The following is a 24,437-nucleotide window of genomic DNA, read 5'->3' as shown; positions in this document are numbered from 1 at the left end:
TATAAATTATACACGAGATTTAACGAATAGAGACCTAAATCTGCAACTGTCTTTACTGAAACCAATGAAAAATCTATACACAGTAATGAAACTGGCATGCAAATAAAAGAACTGTCAAGACATGTATTCCTAAAAATAAGCCTACAATAACTATTTTAAAGGCTGTGTGTGGTCTCACCCATATATTTTGGCAAGATGCACTTTCTCCAACCACAGTTAGATTCATCCAAAAGCAGTGGCACTGGAGAGCCTCTGTCTCACCTGTCAAAGTTGAAAAACGTTGTTCCAAAGACCACCATGAGTCCATGGAGAAAAGCCACAGTGCTACAGCTGTTATTGATAAGTAGTTTCTAAAGGAGAAAAAAACTTTAAGCAATTAAGCAAATCATCCTTAATAAAGATAAAGACAATGATATTCACATTTAAATGATGAGATGACAATTGCTGTGCCAGTTCTGAAATAAAACACTGGCAATTTATATACTGGAATACTCATACTCAGGATCTTTTACAAGTAATTTATCTTTTGTATTCTTCCTCTGATAAAACTTCTATACATTAGTTATCAATTCAAAAACTCTTATGTTTCCTTATTTAAACCTTAAACAACCTCCTTTATAAAACTTCAAAATTCATCTAAATTACTAAAACACTAATTTCTTCAAAATTGCTGAAGTCTGACGGCTATGAGCACAGCAGATTAAGATTTATAAACAGAAATCCTAAATATATTAAAACCCAATTTTTTTCAAAATTACGTTAATTATCTTTTTCAGCCACATTATAAAAGCAGTTTATATTTTTGCTTTAGACCAACTTCCCTACAGAGTAAAGCACATAGACTGATTGGTAAACTATAGGTTGATCAACATAAAAAGCAAGAAAAACCATTACTTTGACAACTATGCCCTAAGTCCAACCTAGCAATAAAAGACAACTTAATACAACTGTAAAGAAACACACCTGACTACATAAAAAGTTTAATCACAATGAATATCTCAAAATATAACTTATTTTTCCCTCTAGATGAAAATATGTAATTAACCCTACTTAGTACTTAAACAATTGAAAAAGAGAGGGGGTGTCCTTCTGTGCCTTTACCAAGAAAGCTAATATCCAAAAGTTTCTCATTATAAAACAGTTTCACCTACAACCAAGTCACATAGCCCAATGGCAAAGTTACAGCGGTGTTCCAATGAACTATGATGTCCCACAGTTTCATTTACTATATCCTCTAACTACAAAGGTTCTAAAAAGATTACTTTCACTTCTCCCTAGATACATCAACTAGCATAGCTGGAATATTATTTTTCTTTGGTTTTGTCAGTAGCATGTTTGATATAAATTTTATTAAGTGGTAGTGTATGTAACATTGCATTGTGGGTAGTAGTTTCCTGCTTTAGTCTAGCCACATCCTCAGCTGTCATATGAGCATGTTTCCCATATTTTCAACAAGTTCTCGCCTTTTTTTATTCTTACAAAAATGACAGCATTAAAAGATGAATTGCTCCAATAATTATAAGAAACATGAATTACTTACACAGGCTACATTTAAAATGTATGGGTCACACTGCATTTCAAAGTATAATTCAAGAAAAAAACAAAGTAATCCTCATAATTAAAGTGTTAATGTTATGAGAAAAATGTGTTAAAAGTAAATTAGCATAAAGAAAGTATTCAAGAAACAAAAACAGCTAAAAGAAAGAGTATTTCTGTAATCAGATGCCAACAGTATCTAACAAATGAGGTGTAATATATCAGAATATAACCATTTGCAGTGAATGTTAAGAGCTTCAAATCAACCACATAGGTATTCCTAAGTAAGGATTAATGTCAACATTCCCTACTAGAATGTTAAAAATCTACTTTAAGATTGTTTAGAAATCTAAAAACAGGGAAAGAAAAACCTAAAAAGCCTGAAGGAGAGAAAGAAAGGGAAAAAACAAGGAGAGGAGAGAGGGAGAAAGGGAGAGATTGAGACTGATTTAGTATTTTCTCTTTTGGCATCCAATTCCCACATAATCTCACATTTAGACAGCTGCTAAAACTAACCAAATGAAGTTGTTCAAAGGATCAAGGAAATGGTACCGAGTTGGGTTTTTATATGATCTAATTAAACAGGAAAAAGAAGGGAAAATACTCTCATTACAAAAAGTACCACAAAATAATAGCCTGTGTACAACCAGACACATGTGCGTGCAGTTGTGTACATACCCACATACTCCATTAAAATAAGGAAGTGCAACTAATTTCTCATAATCGTAATTTAAAATATGAAACTATACATATTTGACTAATACAAAATAGTTTAAGTCATTAATATAAGGCAAATAAATGCTACACAAGCTTAAACAACTACACATCAAATTCAAAAACATAAAACTTGTCAGAAAAATAAAAGAAAACATAAATCATCACATACCAAGCTGAAACAATAAATTAAGAATGCTCCTTGCTAAAACCTCATAATCAGAACATTTTTAAGTCAAATTAGGACTTCTACCGTTTATAAACTTCTACCGTTACATCAAACCATTTGCTCCTACTGTTTTTCAATTAAAAGAAAAACAGAATAGTAGCAATAGAAGACTAAAACAATCCTAAAAAAAAGATTGCATAGAAATGAACAATATAAAGTAAAACTAAAGTTTTAAATATAATCATTAGTTGAGAAAATAAATTAATTCTAAAAGTAACGATGAAGACATCTGTAGCATTTAAACACATACTATTACATTCCAAATGCCTTGGTATTTTAAAAAGTTTGACCAACCGTGACAAATTTAATTAAATACAAAGTAATAGGAAAGCAAGATACTAACTTGAGGGTTTTTTTTAATTCATTTCAAAAAATCATTTTCATGGCATTAAAGTACATAACTCATACAGTACACCTATACTTGTTGCTTATTTCAACAAAGTACTAAAATTCCCCAAAAGGGTGAAGTTTTAAGGGTCTTTAAAAACAAAAACAAAAATGTTTTTTCCATTTCTGATTATAAGCAAGGTAAATCTATAATAAAGGGCTTTATTTGCAGTGACTTTTCTGAATCTATCCCTCTTGATCACACGTAGTAACCCATTTCTAATGAAAAGTACTCTCAATTATCAAATCTGTGCCAGTTATCACTATCGTTTTTAAATTTTTACCACAAAGCAATATTTGCTCCAAAGAGAATATATTTTTTATTTGGGGAGAAAATATATGTGGATAATGAATATGCAAACTTTAAGGCACACGATTTCACTATCATTCTCCACACAGAATTTGATGGGTCTCTTACAGGAGAGAAAGGGCATATTCAACAATATCTACTAAACTCTTATGCAATAAGAGTGATGATCTTGACCCAAAGATTATGTGCAGGAAGGTTACCTGCAAAAAGAGAACAGGCAGTTAAAAGACAAATAGATATTAAAAATTATTCAAATTCATATCAGGTCAATTTGGAGACCCAAAGTATTCAAAATAAAAAATTTTAAGATAGAGAATATTCAGCAAAAAGTTGCAGTTGTAAGATGTACATGTCAGAGAATCCTAATGCATAAACAGCCTAAAAGAAGAAAACCATTTGCTTATCATACTACAGCAGCTACCTAAATTTTTCCAATTCCCTGATTCTGGCTATTATATGTGCATATAGAACTATGTTTGGAAATTCCACAAATTATATAGACAAACCCCCCCCCTTTTATTTACTCTGAATACTAATTAGAGATATAGATCATACTGGCACACTGTATTTATGAAAGAATTACTGAATAAATTTTCTCTCCTTTGCATGAATAACTTCATGTTAAATAACGAAAGCTTTTACTTTTCAATGTAAAACCCGTTTACATGCACAAGAAGGCATGATAAATCTACATTTAAAATAAAACACCAAAATATATTTCTGCTTTTTTATCACTGAAAGTTTATTCTGAAAAAGTTCTGGACAACTGAATAATGAAGGATTAAAATCATTCCCATATTCTCCCAGTGATTTGGGGGAAAATCAATTTTTTTTTGTAAAGAAACTTATGAGCATGCTTGTAGTTATCTTTAATATGAACCAAAAGCAGACAATGAACTGTGCTAAGAAGAACATACGCAGGGATATTTTAGTTCTAACACCCTTCTGAGTGTTTCCCCAGCCCTCACTCCATGGTACGTGCCAAATAATCTTTTGTAATTCACTGTCTCCGCCTACCCTCACAGTCATTTACTTCATGCCACTCCTAGTTACTATCACACTAAGAAGAAGTCTAACATGCAAATTCAGAGTGGCATGAATAAATGGCAAAAAATGCCTAGAAAATTGGTCTGTTCGCCTTTATAATTTTTGTTGAAAAATACTCCATCGCTCCCAACTGATGAAAACAGGAAGCTCTATTCATAAATATAAAATTCAATGCCTATGATATATAATCATCCTAATAAGAAAATGAGTTCTATACATACTTGTCCAAAGGGGCAAAAAAGGAGATAGTTTCCCAAAGATGTTTCCAATTTTCTTCTGAATCAGAATTAGCAAATCGAGACGACTAACATACTGTCTGGGTGCATTATTCCTTACTATACACAGCATTTTGTAATTTATTTCAAAGCTTCCATTATAAACAAAAAAATACAGCTTCTGTTAACCCACTCCATTCTGAGCTCATAAAATCTAACACTGAACAATCTAAGTTACAACATATTTTACTTTATATGTGAAAGATTTGCTAGCAAAAGCTCTGTTAATGTCAAAACAAACTAAAGAATTATATAAAATACATTTCTCTGAAAGAGAAAAATTATTACAATCATAAAGAAAACTAAATTCATCCAATAAACTATATTATAATTCTTGCCATTAAGATTTTCAAACTAGTCATGAGATAAAGGTATACATAAAACATTATATTTAATCTTTATTGTAGGAGCTGTCACCTAATATTGATAATAAACCAGACAGACATGAATGTTTGTAAAGGAATCCCCAGACTAACACTTTCATGACAGCCAATTACAGTCAAGCCCAGCAAGCAGTTTGCAACCAGACTTTAAGAAAGGTAAACTTTTTTACAATGAGTTACAGATTCACAAGTTTAAGAAGACAAGAAAAAGGAAAACAGAAGGAATCCAGCCACCCAGCAAATATGAAGCAGACCCCAGAATGTGATACAATCCAAAGATGTAAATTATTGTAAATCATCACTGTTGTTCAGAATTTCACACAGCCTCTTGAGCCAATTTTTCTCATTTTTCCACAAATACAATAATGAACTAAAAAGAGGAGGCAAAGAAAAAAAAAAAAAAGACAGAGAAGGAAAGAAAAGATAGGGGGTGGTAGAAAAGAAAGCCCTTAACTGCAGAGCTCTTCTCTACAAATGCTTAACCTTACAGGAGTTGGTCTCCTTCAGCATTTGTATTCTATCCAAATCCTCATGAGTCACAAAAATTAAAAAGCTATATCCTTCTGGATGCCAGGAAAGGCCTTACCACAAGCCTTTTGTCAGAGAGAGAGAGAGAAAGAGAGAGAGAAAAAAAGCAAGGGGGAAAAGCCACAGTGGTAGGCAGTCCCACTTTACTTTGAGTACTGTGAGGTCACAAACCACATGATTCTGCCTCTCCAGTAATAGTGCTTGCAAAAAAAGGAGTTTTAAAGCTTTTGCTTTTTTGGATTGTGTGAATGCTTCATTCGCCTCACAAACAACCACAGAACCACAAGTGCGGTGCAAACTTTCTCCAGGAGGACAGCAAGAAGTCTCTGGTTTTTAAATGGTTAATCTCCGCAGGTCACTACCAGCCACCGAGACCAACAGAGTCAGTGAGTGCTCTCTAACCACAGTCTATGCAGTAATAGTAGGTCCTTCAAATATTTGCTCATTCTCTTTTTGTTTTGTTTCCTTGCTTTTCACATGTTACCAGCTACATAATTTCTTGACAGAAAAAAATAAATATAAAGTCTATGTACTCCAGGCATACTGTAAAACTAAAACAAGGTTTGGGTATGGTTTGTATTTTCAGTTTAAGGCTGCAAGCAGTATTTACAACAGAGAATACAAGTTCTATCTGAAAAAAAAAGGAGGGACTATGGCATCAAACAGCCTCTTCAGCACAGTGACACCATGTCAGCAAAACTTCTTTTGGGGTAAGTGTTATCATATTTTAAAATCCTATAAGATATGAACCTGTTAAACATAAAGGTATGATTCTTAGATAAACTGCTAGCTTTTCCAGATAACAGTATATTAAAGATCCTAGTAATACTATTCTGTTGCATTAAAAATTGAAAAGTAAAATTGCTGTACATATTTGGATTTGGAATCTGTAACTTAACTAATTCTCAGAATAATGACTTGAAATAGTCACAAGTAAATTATCTCACGCTAATCAAAATGTTTTCTAGAGTTATAGAAATGAAGATGTTAAAATAGTAAAAGAAAGAGTTTAATATTCTCATTAACTCTCACCAGAATAAAAATTAGATGCTAAATTAATCAAAGTATTATAAATTACCGACTCCGGCAGCTCTCAATATTTGAGCAAACTTCAAAAAAGATGCAATTTACAAAATAACAGACCACAGAATTAACTCAACATCATGGTCTACCCATGTATAACACAGAAATAAACCTGCAGCACAGTTCACATTTTAACTAGCTCAGCTAAAAGAAATCTATTTATAATTCTAAGCTACATACAAGGTATCAAAATAAGTTTGTTTCTAAAAAACTTTATATAATTGAAGCATACACTCAACTGAAATAAAATGATAAATGCATCATAGCCATTTTAAAAAGTTTTATAGTTGCCCAGGATATTAAAAAGTTCACAGAAGTCTTTTAAAACTTACATGCAATTGTCTTTTTCTATATAATTTTAATTATATATCTATGCATTATTACCCATATGTAAAACTTCTTATAAACATATACCAAACATTGAAACGTCTAAGATTCTTTTAATCATATACTTGGACCCACCAAAATGAATACCATTTAGTCTCACGAAAAATAAAGCTCCATAAGGATACCCTGCATGATTTAAAAGAGCCATACCTATTAAATCATGCTGGATTTCAAAAGAAAATAGGCATAATATAGTCCCTTAATATTTAATTTCAAGTTAGTATTGATACAGATATGTAAATGACTTCACATTCATCAGCTGACATGGTATTATACTTAAATAACTAAACACTTACAAGATTCTCTTTATGATGTCCAGCATGTTCCAACTACAAAGTGAGTTTTTCAAAATTTTCCTTTATCCTTTGAAATAAATCCTTTTGCTATGTATACCTATATTAACTTTGCTTTTAACTTACAACTAACGATTAGAGTTTCCCTTACTCCTCCTACTTCACACATTTTAACTGGCTGTTACTAAAGGATCAGTCTTAGTTTAGGTCAAAGAGAAATAATTAAACCTGAAGGAGAAAAAAAGTTTTCTCTTAAAGGGTGGGGGAAATGTACTTTGTATTTTACAAAAAAATGTAAAATTACTGTAGTGACTCCCTCAGTAGCTATAAGTGGGCTGCCTCAGTTATAATACATACAATGTAATAATCACAGATTATTTTAAAAATTTAATGGAGGTTATTAAGCATTACTGTAAAAAATTATATATTAAGGAAGCAGAAATAAATACAACTAGGCTGCATTACAGCACATTTTATAATTATAGCTTATACATGGGAACTTTTATTATTACTACCCAAGAAATGAAAGGGAAAAAATGGTTAAACTATTGTTATAATGGAATGCTAACTTGAAACAGGATTAATAGGGTTATCAGGCAGGGATAAGAGAAGCAGTTAAGTTACTCTTTCACAATATTACTCTGTTTTTCATAAAAATATATATATATTTTTTCTAACTAGATCAGGAATAAAAAGAGATTTCAAGGAATACTCCTACCTTAGAAATAAAGCTGTCACAAATAATATATTAAAATGCCTCTTATTCTGTCATATCAGGGGTCTTATATTTCTGTAACATTCTTAATAACTATTCTGTATTAAAATTTCCAAAACTTGACCAAGTTTCTAAAAAAGCCATAATAGTGAACTAAATAAAGATCATCTTCTGTTGCCTGTCATATTTTTTTTAACATTCTAACTAACTCTTCCTCTTCTGAAAAGCTGTTTCACCCTTCCTTTCCCCACCCCTCAAATAGTAACTTAGAACCTGGATAGAGAACTTAACATGAACCCATAACACCAGACTAATTACAGGTGAGTAGTGGACATTATGTATAGGTTACCATCACATCGTAAACATTTCCTCATTCTATAATCTATTTGAAGTCTAAAACCTCAATTCAGGATTTAAATTCTTATATAATGATTATTACAACTACCTAATGAGATTTCCTAAGTATGTGCTCCAATTTTGTAAAATAGTTAAAAAGAAAGTTCAGGATTTTTCTAGATGAGAGACAAAGCACACATTGACCAATTGCCTCACCTCAAACACAATGAGGAAAAATGTGTGTGTGTGTGTGTGTGCGTGTGTGTGTATGTGTGAGAGAGAGAGAGAGAGAGAAAGAGAGACTGAGAGAGAAAGATAGACAGAATGAGAGGGATGCAGGGGGCTCAGTGACCTGGATCTCCCAGTATTCTTTTACCTTAAATTAATCAAAAAATTTCAATCTATACTATTCTAATCTATCTGCTATTTATCATAAATAAAACCTATTGAAAATGATAGATACGACTGACTCATGGAGTATTTTATAAATAAAAATTATTTATGAAAATATATCAGCTGACTGATTAAATTTCTACAAAAAAAACTTTGTAGCTGACTACAGTAACTGACTGAACATGATGTGTGAACACTGATTTCCAAAACAATAACTGTGGTCCACGTCAACAATAATAATTTTAGAGTCTCAAGATTTAGTAGTGACAAAATAAAGAGAGCTAAATTCCAAAATCCAGGGAGAAGAACTAAAAAGTCAAGAACAAACATAGAATATCACTCTAATATATATATATATATGTATATATGCTAAAAATGCCAATGTAATTCCCAAAGATTGATATTAAAAGCTATTTAGAGTTATAATAAATAACCCTAATTTCACATAAAAAAATTATTAAAGATTTCACTTTTAATTTTTAAAAATGTTTTGAAATGTAAAAGACTCAAAAGAAATTACAGAAAAAGATCTGGTCAGTCTGTGTGAAATTGATGGTCTCTAAATCACAAGAAAGGCATGAAATATACATGATTTATATCATGTATTTTAGTTCTTTTAAAAGAACAAAATATTAATCTATTCAATTACACCCTTCGAGCTAATCACTGATAGTCTGACTTGTTTAAATCAGTCATGTTAAAGTTAAATTCAGTAAGATAGAAATGTTCCAGTTTGTTAAAAGAACACTGAAATATCAGATGGTTAAATAAACTGTGAGGTGGGGGGACCTAACTCACTGAAGGCACTGAGATTTTATCAAACACACAGAATTAATCTTTATTGAATAGAACCATTCACAAATCAAAACTCACTGTACTTCAATACTTTCAAGCAGCGCTAATCAATTACAAACCTTTTCTAGTGCTTCAAAACTCATGTGCTTTCAATTTTACACACTGGTGGTCCTCAAGTACTGTATTGGGGCTGAGTTAAGACATTCTGTATCACAACTTTTTTTTCCAACAAATATTCATCTAGAGGGCCTTTTTTTCCTCTCAAGAGCTGCTCACATGAAAACTGTGGTAATATTTTTATACTGTACTTCTTTGTTGAAGCAAAAGGTTAGGGGTTACCTAAATACCTCAACTGTATATATATATATATATATATATGGAAAAGGTAAGTATTCATATAAAAAAATCTAATGGGACTGGATTATTTATTTTTGCATTTCCGATGATTAATGATGCACCCATGCATACTTGAAAACTGATGGCAAAACAGGGTACCATCTCAAATTCCTTTCCAAAGCATACAAATACCAACCCCCCATGCTATTCTAACCCTTGTTACAGAATATTAAGATATGGCAACTCTAAGTCAATAGTGAAGTCATGCAAAGCTCATCAAAAGCATTAAAACTGCAAATGCTATCACCTAACAACCTTCAGAGATATACTTACATAAAGGGTTCACTGAAACAGTCTACCTCTAGTGTCTCTTTAAAAATATTACATGTGGCCAAATAAACAAACGCCATCAATTCAATATGGAAAAAAATCCTTCCTGCAAATACCAAAATTGTAATTGTGACAAAGCATAACTAGTTTTTCTACTCATTTACCATGTCAGACTTATTATTAATCAGTTGCTAGCAAATCCAGTGGTAATTTAGGCAGGGCCAATAGATTACCTTAATGCACTATTTTTTTCTCCTACACCAATGGACTCTTTAACTTCTACTGAAGATAAAATTCTATCAAAAAAAAACACAAAAACCTGTCATTAAACTCCCATAATAAAGATAACAATAAACTCCAATTCTTGGTATTTTCCAAAGAATAAAAGATTCTAAGTTAACTGTCTAAAATATGTGAAAATTCTTCATCAAATCTGAAATATTCAGCATTTTAAAACAAACCTTTAGAAAAGGAAGTTTCACATAATGAAATTAAACACTTAATATAATCTCTTGCCATTTCAAAAAGATTATGGAATTCACTGAATATGCATTTTGATTAATGTGTTACAATTCAAAAAATAACCAGGAAACTCTATACCTTATTGAAAGGGAGTTTCCTTAAACTTTTAACCACAGTCAACCACATGCTTTTGTCCATTCAACAGCAAATACACATAAATGTATAGACCATACACAACATGTATGGTCTACACATTCCCATAAAACTTTTTAAAAACCTGTATAGCAACTGAGATTAAATGCTCTTATATTATATACAATATCTTCACTTTATGTAGAATTCTTAGGAATTTTCTCCTCTTTATATTATTTATTAAGGACATAAAACAAGGTTTGGAACAGTGTTGGATGGATATAGAAACACAATATCAAACATTTTAGGTTTCTGTTGTTATTGCTGAACAGAAGCTTAACTCTTAAGCATAAATTTTCATAAACATGCTTTCTTCTACTAATAAGTAGAAACATCATCTAACATGATGTAAAAAACAATCCCCAAATAAGAGGAGCCATAAAATTAAAAAAGTCTTTTAAAGGCTAAACGCTGCATAAGTACTTACTACATGCAGTGGGAAAAAAACTGTTATTCATGCACTGCCTATAAATATTCTATATTCTTATTAATATTCATAAATTCAATATACAGCCAAGGATCAAAAATCATCAGAAGTGTGATTTGGGCTCTAAATAAAAGATGATAAATGTTAGTTTGCCATATTAAATAGTTTCTTTCTTTTAAATCAACTGCCCACAAAACAAGGAAATCTTCAAAATATAGATATATGAAGTGAATGCAATTTTCAACAACGTTTAAGATACTTAAAAATTACACTGATGTTAGAAAATTTACCAAGTTAACATTCTCAGAACTACATTTAACATTATTTTGGCAACTGGTTTAAAGACTTATCTCAGCAATTACTATTGCTATTTCTCTTAAGAAATTATACATAAGATTTACATTAGATTAGTGACATTCCAAACAAGTTATACCTAAATATCCTATGTGAAGCAAATAACTTTTGCCACAAAAAGAAATAAATTAATTTTACTTTACATTTCAGTCACATTGACTTTTTTTTAACATAAGTGGTGTCTACTAGAATCACTATACAATCAACCATAAACATATATTTACATAAATGACTAAGTTAAAAAGCCAAGAACTCAAATACACATTTATAGGTTCCCTTAAAATTACATGAACCATGAGTGTGACAAACCATTACTTACGTATTCGTTATGTTCATATATCTTACAAATTAAATCTATTTTGTGGTTCAGTAAAAGAAAAAACAAAGGAAAAATGCTAGCCAAGTCACAATAACAATCATCAATAAGATTTTAAAAATATATGTGTGCAGTTTTTCTTTGGAAAAATTAGAATAATGGTGTGGTATTCTACAGAACTTACACGGACATGGATATATTTTTATACAGAAACAAAATACTTGCCACATATAATCAACTTAGATTTCTTTTGGCTATTAATCTGGCTTAAAATTTTTATATGTAGTATATACATATGCATGAGTGTGAATGCATACACGCCAGTGACTATAGAAATTGAAATAATGATTATATACCAGAAAAAAAAATTGTAAATTATTTAACTGAGATACTGTTTGTATTTCTTTCATGAAAGAGAATCCTTTTTTGCGTATGTGCTAACAGAGAAATGTCAATCTATAAAACCAATATAGACCTAACAAAGATTAGGTATCTACTAGGAAATTCAAGGCTAAAATAATCAATACCATACTCGTAAAACCCAAGGACATTATTTTCCAGTTATAAAGTTAAATAACAATAATAGAAACTGATATCAGTTAAATAAATTATTATAGTTTACAGAGGCAAATATGAATGAAATTAATCAGCTAATAGATCCTTTTTTTGTTTGTTTGTTTGGTTTTTTTTTAAGAAAATCAAAGTTGTCAAAATAGATCCTTATTTATGAATATTATCTCAAAGAACAACTCTGGCTTGGAGCTAAATAGATATACTTTCTATATACTTTCTCATTAACCGGTAGTAAGCAATTAATGCATTGGAATTATAATTTTTGATATTTTTGTATAATAATTACTATAATTTTCTTTTTAAATTTCTGTACTGAACTTTCTAATTTAAGACTTCAAATTCCCAGGATAATCTTTAAGGAAAAAGATATTATTATTCTACTAAGTGATTAAAAATTATTTAAATAATCTAAACAATATGGTTTCACTTTGAAACTGAAAAGGATCTTCATATTTATCTTATTATACTATGTAATAACATGCTACATTTTACGATTAATATTTCAACCCATTGCTGCATCACTATAACTTGATCCTAGAAAACAGATGCACAAGTTACCAAAAAGGTACACGTTACAGATTCCTTTTGATCAATAATAATTTTATTATAAGATATCTTATGTAAATAGAGCTCAATAATTATTTTTGGAGAAAAGTGAATTCTCATTTTATTTCATAAACTTCTATCAGATTACAGATATTTACCACTGTATAGGATCACACAAAGAAAACTTCTTTATGCTAATCATTCATATTCTATCAATCACTGTGTTTTCTATATAACTGATAACTGTAAATGTAAGCATTCCATAAGAATGATCTAACCACCCAATTCAAAAATATTAAGACATTATAAGGTTATCTATGAGAACTCCCATCAAGACAGTAGCATCCTAACATTAGGTAAGATAACTATTTACAAAAAAATAGTCTAGTGAGATTAATTTTTACCTCTCATGAAATTTGTAAAGCTTTTAGGTAATTCAGCTTTTGACAAAATGTGGGGGGAAACTGCTACTGCTATTACAAATATAAGAGTCAATGCAATATGAAAATATTTAAGAAGATAATCCATAAACCAGACACTACTTACAAAGGCAATGTACAATAGTAAATTTGTAAAACAATGTAAACATACATAAAAGTCAGTGTAATCTAACCTCTGATCATTAATCCAATCTGTAATATGAAAAACAGAAACTCGTTTTTCATATTACAAACTCAGGATTCTTGACATTCTCCCAATTTTTAAAACTAAATACATATACATATATACACACACTCTTTGTAATTTACAAAGGAAAACTTAATATTTTAAAAACATTTTACCACTAATATCTACCTCATTTAAAAAGCATTATTATCTTAGCTTGATAATGACAATGAGTATTATAAGGATAACTTCATTCTTGATTTAGTAGTAAAGATTTAACAATATAGTTCCCTTTTAACATGCATAAGCATATTGCAGAATATTTTGAGTTTACCAGTGTGACTGGAGAAAACACATGAAGAGATTTTTTTAATTCCATTCGCTAATAACCAGAAAGAAAATATAGAGCCATATGCTAATTATTAGGCTTACTTTTATTTTCATAAATATTCTGGATCTTTCAAGGTACACTTAAATAAAAATCTATGAAGATACAATTAAGTATGTTTTATAAAGAACAAAATATTTGGCTTAATTGTTAAATTATTTAATTTTTAAATGATTAAACCACTATATATATAAAAAAATCTTTAATGAGACTTATTCAAATCATTGTCTTGGCTATGAAATTAAATCATGTGCTCCAACAAATAATGTAACACAATTTTTTTATAAAGTATTTATTTACAAAGTAATTATAAGTTACATGTACAAAAAGATAGGATGGGAATTTCTATAATAAAACTTCATTAATACATGCAACTCAAATTTTCTACTTTTCTCTAAACTTTCTTCACTGAAATACATGGTCAATTCACTCCATTTTTAATGTTTTAATCCAAAAACATCTAAGACTTTCAATACTATTTTAAAGGAAACTTTAAGAAAAATTATATTATAAACTGGCATAAAAATATTTTTTGAAAAGCAGATGTGGAAATAGTGTGATCTGAAAACTTACATGACCAAAACATATGAAATGAACAAGAAAAATGCAAACAAAAGCATAAAATAAAGTTATCTAGCAATAATAACATAGTGAGAAGCCAACCCAGAGCACAGGAGATATATATATGCTTTTTAAAATAAAAGCTCAAATTAAAGCTTGCCTTTTGAACTGCCCAATAAACAGAACAACATCCAACCACTACAGAATTTTATTCTAAACTAGCACAACTGAAAAGAATCACATCTAATTCCTAATTTTGCAATTATAATGTGTGATACTTTCTCTAACCATAAGACCACCACTTATTCTAAATTTGCTGGACAGGCTTGCCATTGCATTTTTCCTGTACATACCTCTTCCTTATCAATTATGGTGTATCTTCAGCATTCGAAGGAAAAAAGCTCCAAAACTTTAACTGCTTTTAAAATACATAATTAAATCAATATATACAGGGCTACTTTAAAAATACTCATTTCTAAAAGGCTAAAAAATCTTATTTTTTAAAGCTGATGCATCTACACATAGAAAGCAACTTTTAGTAAGTTCTTTTGCTACGCCATAATGATCTGCTCCAGAAATTCAAGGGTACATAAAACAACGGGCTACCTGTTCTAGCCATGCTTAGGAATGTGTCCAAATCATTTTTATTGATTTAACCTTTATAGGAATGCTACATATCCTCAGAGCAAAACATTTTGAATGTATTTATAATATGATACACTTCTGAGAAGCCATGAAAAAGAACACTAAAAACAAATCTAGATACTCCTCTACCTTTAGTTGTAATAGGTTTATTTTTGTTTATTTTAAACACTATCAATGGACCTAAATATTAAATAATTCTATTTAGGTAAACCGACTTTGGCACCACCGTAAGTAGAAATAAAATTTTATTTCAGAGAAAAAAAGTTCATTTAAGTAAATTCTAACTTTAAGAAATAAAACTCCTGACTTGACAATGATGTCACACCTACAAATTTTAACAGATTCTAAATGCTTCTTTCATACTCTAATTAAATATTAATCATGAAACCTACAAACAAATCAAACTTAAACTTATAGAATTTAGTCCTTATTGAATAAACTAAGTTGTACTCTAGTTTACATTCTGGGAGTTTACACAGAAAGTTTTGTGTAGCCTATCTCTCTAATCTTTCTGCAAGTGGTACTTTATAAATGGCTTCAGCAGTTAATGCCTGCATTAGGTATGTTTGCCAAATAATAATTCACAATATTATGCTTCCTCACATTATGGTTCATCATTTGTTAACTTAAACCTTACCTCTAAAGAAATTGTACTTTCACTGCAGACTGTTCTCTTAAAAAGGCAAACAACTTTTGAGCATTTCCAGATGTAGCACTCAAAAAAAAGGGAAAGAAAAATCATAGGCAAATTCTCAAAAAATTCTAAAATTATTAACAAAAATGCAATGAAGCTGGAGTCGCTACTATTACTTCAATAATCATCCGTAAGTTTGAATTAAGATCTGACAGTACTATATTTCAAATTAAGAAATTTCAGGTAGCTGCCAGTAGGTAAAACAACCAAACATATTTCAGTCTCAGACAAGACTCTACTGAAATGGAATTTTTAAAGCTCTGACAATTACTGAGCATGCAGGAATAATAGGACTAATAATGCCATTTTTTCAAATAGTTAACTTATTTTTAACCTAAGTAATAAAGGTTTGTGTTCAACTATATTATTTCATTTCATCCATTTTTCATAAAACATACACGCATGCATGATATTATGGTAAAGTAAAATGAAAATAATTTATAATGCAGCCTAATTCTGTGGAGCAGGGCTGTGAGTAGGGTGAGACCAGGGAGGCATTCAGGGCCCAAATTTAACGCCTTACATAATGCTCAAAGTGAGAGCCTCCTTAACTTTTGTGCCCTAGACGTTCTGCTTGCCTCACCCTAGTCCCAGTCCTTCACTGTAGGCACATTAGTATAAACCATTTCATGAGACATATACTAAGTAGAGTAACATAAAATGGACATATGGTAGTCTAAAAATAATAAAAATTATAAATAAGAGTATTTATATTAAAGGAGACATATCTATCATAAATACCTTACAGAGTAAGATTTGTGGCCTTATTATTTGACTATAGGCTTTTTTGAAAGAAAAAAAAAGGATTGAGAGTATGTAGCATGAAAGATTTCACTGGGCTACAACACGTAACTGTTATAATCCACTGGTATCCAAGTCTGGCTGATCAACAGAATTGCCTGAGTCTTGGTGGGAAGGGTGGGGGAGAGAAACCCTTGGGAAACTTTTTTAAAACAAAGCTCTTCAGATAAATTAGCTAAGTTTGGGAGTCAAGAGATAGCCACCTTTTAATATGTTCAGAAATAAGCTAATGACAAGATACATATAGAAAATATATTAATTACAAATTGTCTACCCTCTAAACATTTGTAAAGCTTATTCATAAGAAAAGTATTACACTTCCCTTTTCTCCTTCCCTTTCTTCTCATGGAGAAGTTAGTTTATGGTTATGTGTCCAACAAGTAATATTAATAAGAAAACTAAAGAAATTCAGATGATTCAATAAGATGAATACAGCCAAAATCAATATTTTTAATTTTCTATTAGGTTCAAATAAGTATTCTAAGTAGATAATAAATCTATTCCAAAACTTTTTTAACTTACTAACTTATTATTTGGAATTATTTAAAATTTATTAACTTTAAACTTTAAATTATTTTAATTAGATGCCTATTAACATTTTTAAAAATCAATGAGCCTAACATACGTAGCAAATGATTTTTATAATGTATGCTTTAATTGAAACTGTACTTTTTTCCTACACTAGCTTTCTTTGTTGAGTGGTTTACTGTACCAGATACTACGCTAAACCCTTTATAAACATTATTTCCTTTAATTTTCACAACTCCCTCATATGAGATGAATATAATAATTATTTAAAAATACAGAAACTGAGAATAAGGTAAAGAAACCAGCTCAAGGTCACACAGTTGAAGAACTGAGATTCAAATCCAAGTCTTTTAATTAAATCTTAATTACCATTTTATATAGTGTTATACATGACCTTAATGAAGTTGCTTCCCGGTCCTCAATTTCATCTGTAAAGTTGTTAGTTCTCAGAAACAATTACTCTAAAGTTATTAAATTGATCAAACTCAAAAAGGGACAAAATCGTGAGTCTCCAAATTACCCCAATGCAGCAGTGTCTAATATTGATCAGAAAGAACCAAAGAAATTAAGAAAAAAATAAAAGCATATAAGGGAAAAAATTTAGGTCAGGTTTGATCAAAAAATGAAAATTTTAAATTAGATAATCCTTCATCTATTATTATAATCAGTAATCTTATTCAATGTCCCCCACACCGTATATACTTTTCATGTAATATGAAAATATCATTTAAGAGTTAAAAATTAAACTCTTAAATTGAAAACTGAGAATTTAAAAGCCTCCTTGTTTATAAAATTAAAATGATAATGGCTACAATCATGGGTTTTGGTGTCAGATGAGGAGTCAAATCCTAGTTCCTACATTTATCTGTAACATTCCCTGTGCCATGTTCTCACTGTCCCACCTAAAAAGCCTATAATACCCCATACTTATAGTAAGTGATCTAGACAACCTTAATTTCTAAATTTCAATTTCTAATTTCATCAATTATAAATCATTGATATTCTCAAAGATCCACTGATAAATGTATCTTTTTCTTTGCCTACCAAAAAGGTAGCGTGTAAGATTCTAGAAAGGAAATTTTTGACTTGTATTATTTACCCCAATATATTCCACAACCAATTCTACATTATTGCTCAAAAATTCTCACAGAAGCCACAAAAGAGTTCTAACTGCTTTTTTCCTTGGCAGAGGAAATAAAGCTGTGAGATTATATTTTTTAGTCGATATGGTTCCACTGAGAAAAGATGATCTGACTAGAAGCTACAGGCCATGACAGTTAGATAAGACATTTTCACGAAAATAAAGAACTGAGAAGAGAAAAGCTGTTGGGGATCTACAAATGTCAACAGACTTCTCTAATCATTCTATACCGACATTTAGTTTGATAGGTAATGTTACAATTATCAAACTAACAACTTTAAAAAGCCTACATAAGGCAGAATCACCTATTAAAACTGAATGCATATGTAAGTATAATATCATAGCTACTACATTGTTAAAAAGGAAACATAAATTTTCATATTAACTTTAATTAGAAACATCCATTGAAAAAGGTTAAAAGTGAGTTTGTCTTGGCAACTTCGTAAGGAGTACAATGGGGTAAGACTCAAGGTAAGAGAAAGAAAGCAATGAAATGGGCAAAATGTAGTAGAGATGAATATACCTACTGAATAAAAGACAGTTAAAAGGCATTGGTAGTTGCAGTATTATTACAGGTTCTCAGATTCTGGTACCCTATCTGGCAATGGAGACAAGAAGTTAGAAAAAGGTGTGGTTAAAAATAAAAGGTGATAAGGTAGGATAATTTACTGCCTTTAGTTTAAACTCCCCAAGTGTTTATGCTTATTTCATCAGAAGCCACTAAAAAGATGTGAGAACAGGAGACAACAGATTTTGTGTATAGAACAGTCAACCAAAGAAGCACAGAATAAACTTACAAATGGCATGGTGATTCAGTACCCATTAATCTAGTATTAAAAATTGAGACTGGATGTGGAAAACCCAGGAAAGTTGAAGAGATATTACAAAGAAACTAGTAAAAGAATTTGGCAGCAGAGTTACTGAAAGAGGCAAAGAATAAGGAAATTAAGATTGCAGCCTAGGACAGAATGGTGATTGTGCCAATGATCATAAGGAAAATGGGAAAGAATTTAAGTATCATAGAAAGAGTTCTGTCTTTGTCACTATTAAAGTTGTGATTAGTGAAGAAAAAGTATAATAAATTATATACAACAAAAATCTCAATTTTTAAAAATTATATAGGGGTGTATGCATATCAGAGGAATTCAAAATAGTAGTAATAGTGATGTTTGGAGAGTAGTAAAATTATGGAAGACTTCTGAGTTTCTTTTTTTCATATTTGCCAATATTTTTCAACTAAAAACATGAATATTTATTACAATTTTTAAAATACAGTTAATAGTACCCATTAATGTTTGAAAGGCTTATTTTTCCTGAACCCATACAACATATTTGATACAGGAAACAACGTTTTTATTTGTTCATGCTCAGGTAGTAAGAAACAGAGCAAAGTCCTCCAATTAGAAACTATTTGTACATTGAAAAACTATCCTCACAAAAACAGAGAATTGTATGGAAACATGAGAGACATAGGAACGGTTTTGGTGTTAAGTTTAAACTTGAGTTACACCAGTTAGTATATAACCTTAAGCAAGCTATATTTAAGCTCCCTGTTTAATTTCCTCATCTATAAAAATATTACCTACCTTCAGAGTTTTCTGTGAAAATTAAATAAAATGTAAAGTGCCTATGTCTTATCCGATAAAATCATTATAATTATTAATTATCATCAATTTTCCAATCCTTAAATCATGTTAACTCTAAACTTGGTTACTCATAGTATGGTCCACAGACCAGCAGTAACACTAGCATGATCTGAAAGCCTATTAAAAATGCAGAATCTCAGGCCTCACTCCATAACTTCTAAATCAGAATCTATACTTCAATAAGATCACTAAGAAAAACAAAATTTTACAAATGTTGCTCAAAACAACATTTAACAAAAGGAGTGTCCTACTTGTTTACATCTTACCAGCTCTCTGAAGTTGTCCACTTCATCTCTGTTCCAGAATTCTGATATGGAGCGTAGAGGACCCAGTAGTTTACTCCTACTTGCTAATTCTGAAGGACTCAAGAGACTATAACAAAGAAAGTCTAGTCTACTTCCACTTCTAAAAGGCAACTTTTCAAACCTGAATAGAACTCTCATGTTCACCCACCCTCCAATTTATCCACAAGGACTGAACAACAAAGAGGGTCCCAAGTGCATAACCACAGGTGCCTATTCTTTTTCCCTTTTCTCTTGTAAAACAATGTCTTCAATCATTTGTGGTGACAAACTTTTCAAATGCCTTGTTGAAGTCTAAAAACTGTATCAGTCCCATGTTTCTGGGACAGCTAATCTAGTAGCTCTCACAAAGCATTGAAGTTTGTGAGTAAAACAATTTGGCTCCTACTACTACTCATCTTCTGGGTGCTCACAAATCATGCCTTTAACAATTCATTCCAGAATTTCAACTAGCAGAGGCCTCAAGCTGACAGGTCTACAGAGTTTAATTTTGCAGCTAGTTCCCTTTCTTTGACATTTTATACCAATTGTTTACTAGTAAAATACTTCATAACCACAAGTGTCTATTCTTTTTCCCTTTCCATGATTACTGATTGAATAAAACATGAAATACAGAAAATGACTGTATATATGAAAAACTGTCAGGCCAAAGAACAATCCAATTTTTTTTATTAAGACTTAAAAGGTGATATGAAAGATATGACAAAGAACATCTGCTAGACTGAGTAGTATACTATTATATTAGACCATCACAGAATTCCTAGAAGTTTATGTCCTCTGAAGGGACTTCTTAGACTATTTCAAGAACTTTTACCTTTCTTTTAATTCTTATAGAGTTGGGAACACTCTCATTTACTTGGCCTAAACTTCCCCTTACCTGTATGTTTATTCTTGCTCTCCAGCCTTAAAATAGACTTGCTCTTAGCTATAAATAATATACTTTGTTGCTCATTCATGTACTGCTTTATTCTTTTCATTCTCCAATCTGAACCATCTTTTCATTCATGTCCACAAGAACCTTAGATCCTAAGTTTCCAGTGGAGAACTCGCATCTGTAGATTTCCTTTGAACATCACCTAGAATTTAGTAACATAATTAATTAAGCACCTAATTGCTTTAGGAGAGGAGTACTAATAACTACTAAGAGCCCACAGAAAGATATGCTTACCACAAATTGAAAATCCTTTAAAAATTAAGAGTATCAAAAAGCCTGGTAACTTTTTGGGTAAATAAGTTGTGTATAACTCTTCACTATTGGCTAGGAAAGCTTAGAGAAAAAAAAATCCCCAATATGAAAGATAAGTCTGCCTCTAAGACAAAAAACGAATATATTTAAGGGACTGTGAAAGGAAGGCCATTTGAGAAATAGAAAATGCAGTAAACCAAGACTCAGAGCTAACACAAGGGAGACACTAAAACAAATGGAAGATAATCTTTAAATCCTTGAAGTGTAGGGACTATTTATAAGCAGGAGAGTTTAGTGGTTGCCATGTACTATGCTCTAAGTTCAGCTTTCTTGTGAGTTCAGAAACATCTCCATTTAACCTAGCTGAATCAGAATCTAGCAAACTAATTTACGTAACAGAAGGGTTGCATATTAAAATGTTTCCTCAAGACATGAAATAGAGGAAAACCTACCCATCCATCTGCCCTGCCTCACATGGATGTTTTGAGATTTAAATGAGATACAAAATATTAAAGTACTTATAAAAATCTCAAGTATATCAAATGTAAGTTATTACAATTTAGTACTACAAAAAAAAATCAAACTTCTATTTACTTGATTGTAAAAGAATATGTTTGTGCCTTTAAATGGCAATTCAGGATGTGGGTTGGCCAGTTTTTTACCAGAGAATAAAATTTTGAAATCTTCTATAGATCAACTAGTCTACTACAATAGGACTTTCCACAGCCAATCCAACTTCCATATTACATTATCAATCCTTCTTAAGCAGTATCAATGCACATCATATTTTTAGCTTTTCAAATACCTTTTAAAGGTTTCCTATTGCCTACAGAAAAGACTAAATTCTTTAGTCTATCATTCAAAGGTTGCCACATTCTGATACCAATCAACAGTTTCATCTGCATTTCCTACAACAAAATTTTTCTCTAGACACATTAAGCTCTTTGTCCCTATGCCTCATCTCTGCCTCTAGGTCTTTGATCATGCTACTGCCCTTACTTGCATAGTTCCCTATCTATCATCACTGCCACCCTCCTCTCAAATCTCTACAGTGCCAATATTACCTATCCTTAAAGAAAGAGCTCAAATGATATTATTTTCACAAGCTTTCACCCTTCAAATTGAAAATCTTCTTACCTACCTCTGTGTTTCCATAGTACTGTATCTGTAATACTTATCACCATCTAATACCTGTCATTCTCTGTGTATGAGATTCTCACTCTACTTATACATATGTAATCATACTAGACCAGTGACTCTGAAGCTTTTTTTAAACTGCAAAATCCATTTTTCTAATGAAATGCTATGAGAAAGCCCAATAAATAAATGAATTTGTAAAGGAATCTATTGGGTGGAGAAGGAGAACAGTTGGGAGGGTAGCTAGAACCTCCCATCCCCTCTTGAACAGCCCTAAAAGCATCTTCACAAAGCACAGTACACTAACCTATACTCTCTTGACAGGTACATAAGAATTTCCATTCCCTCTCTTCCCCTTGCTTTCAACATCATCTAGCCAAATGCCTGGCATATAAAAGGAACTCAATAAACATTTCTCTAATGAATTAATGAGTTGACAGATGAATGTAATGTACTAATACACAACTGTCTAAACAAAAAGTAGAAAGACTTTGTAACAGCTACAGAAAAAAACATGCTAAAGAAATTCTATATAAGAAAAAAGGGCCAGGCATGGTGGCTCACACATGTAATCCCAGCACTTTGGGATAATCACTTGAGGCCAGGAGTTCAAGACGAGCCTGGGAAACATAGCAAGACCCTTGTCTCTACAAAAAAAGAAAAATTTAGCTAGGAATGGTGGCACCCAATGGTGGCACACAGCTGTAATCCTCATTACTCAGGCTGAGGTGGGAGAACTGCTTGAGCTCAGAAGTTCAAGATTACAGTGAGCTATGATCATGCCCACTGCACTCTAGCCTGGGTGTCCAAGTGAGATCCTGTCTCTAAAAAAAAGAAAGAAAAAGAAAAAAGGAAAAATACTTTTAAAATAACTTTTATGACTGGAAAGGAAGAAAGGTAGTACTTTATATAATTAAAATATTGGACACATTTTCAATAAAAATATCTCACAAATGTTTACCAAAAAAAGAAGCTAATACTACAAAATTATTTATATGAATCATATTATGGCTTAAGTGTCATTAATGTGGTATCTGGCTAACATCTAAATTCAATTTACAGTCAACAGCTTAGAATTAAGAGATATAGTAAATTAAACTACAGTGAACAATTATGTTTTTTAAAATGAATTCTATTTCACTGATTTATGAAGGACTGTCATGGAATAATGTTCTGATTTTCTTTTTAAGATATGTTTCCTTCTTTCTCAAGTTACAAACATAAAGTTCTGCAATTGTGTTTAAAATGTTTCCATGGTAGATGTGCACAAAAGAAATACCTCAACATAAATCACTATGACACATAATGAACCCAAAAGGAATATGCATGTATCATTATAAGCAAGATGTTAAATCTGATAAAAAACAAAATCTGACCTTTAATATATTTTTTAAATTGCTTAATAAACATAAATGCAGCAAGGCTTACATTCTACATATTTTAAAACTCTCTGACATCCTTGGGCTCTGCCTACAAAAGCTAAGGAGTATGCACATGGTACAGAGAAAAAAATTTTAAAATAAGAAACATAATCCTCTGGGATTACCCCTTCAAATAGGAGGGCGAAATTCAAATAGTCTGAATCCATAAAAAAAACTTCATAAAATTATGAAAACCGGTAAATGAAAAATAGCAGCATAAAAAAAAACGACTGATACTATTAGCACAATATTTCTCAAAGTAATGATAAACTGCAAGTCAAGATTAGGTCTTATTTTTTCAAGTTATTATAGTTCTTAAAAATGAGAAAAACAGAATAGAAATTAGATTATATATCTCTTCTAAAAACTTCATTCATCAGAGCAATAGGGTAAAGAATGATTTACCAAATTTAACTCCTAAAGATTACCATACG

General features: G+C 31.0%; 1 protein-coding gene and 1 long non-coding RNA gene across 4 annotated transcripts in view; one reads left to right on the top strand and one right to left on the bottom strand.

Annotated features, from left to right (window-relative positions):
• Positions 1-24,437, bottom strand: part of SUPT3H (SPT3 homolog, SAGA and STAGA complex component) — a 426,870-nt gene that overhangs the window by 378,136 nt on the left and 24,297 nt on the right. The window lies entirely within an intron of this gene.
• The window catches only part of LOC142870977 (uncharacterized), a 39,573-nt gene continuing 20,796 nt past the window's right edge, over positions 5,661-24,437 (top strand). The window contains exons 1-2 of the long non-coding RNA XR_012919320.1: positions 5,661-5,830; positions 5,996-6,119. This is a non-coding gene — a long non-coding RNA (uncharacterized LOC142870977). The remainder of the gene's footprint in view (positions 5,831-5,995; positions 6,120-24,437) is intronic.

Source organism: Microcebus murinus, chromosome 5 (genome assembly GCF_040939455.1).
Source record: "Microcebus murinus isolate Inina chromosome 5, M.murinus_Inina_mat1.0, whole genome shotgun sequence".
Lineage (NCBI taxonomy): Eukaryota > Metazoa > Chordata > Mammalia > Primates > Cheirogaleidae > Microcebus > Microcebus murinus.
This window is presented reverse-complemented; position numbering and strand designations above follow the sequence as displayed.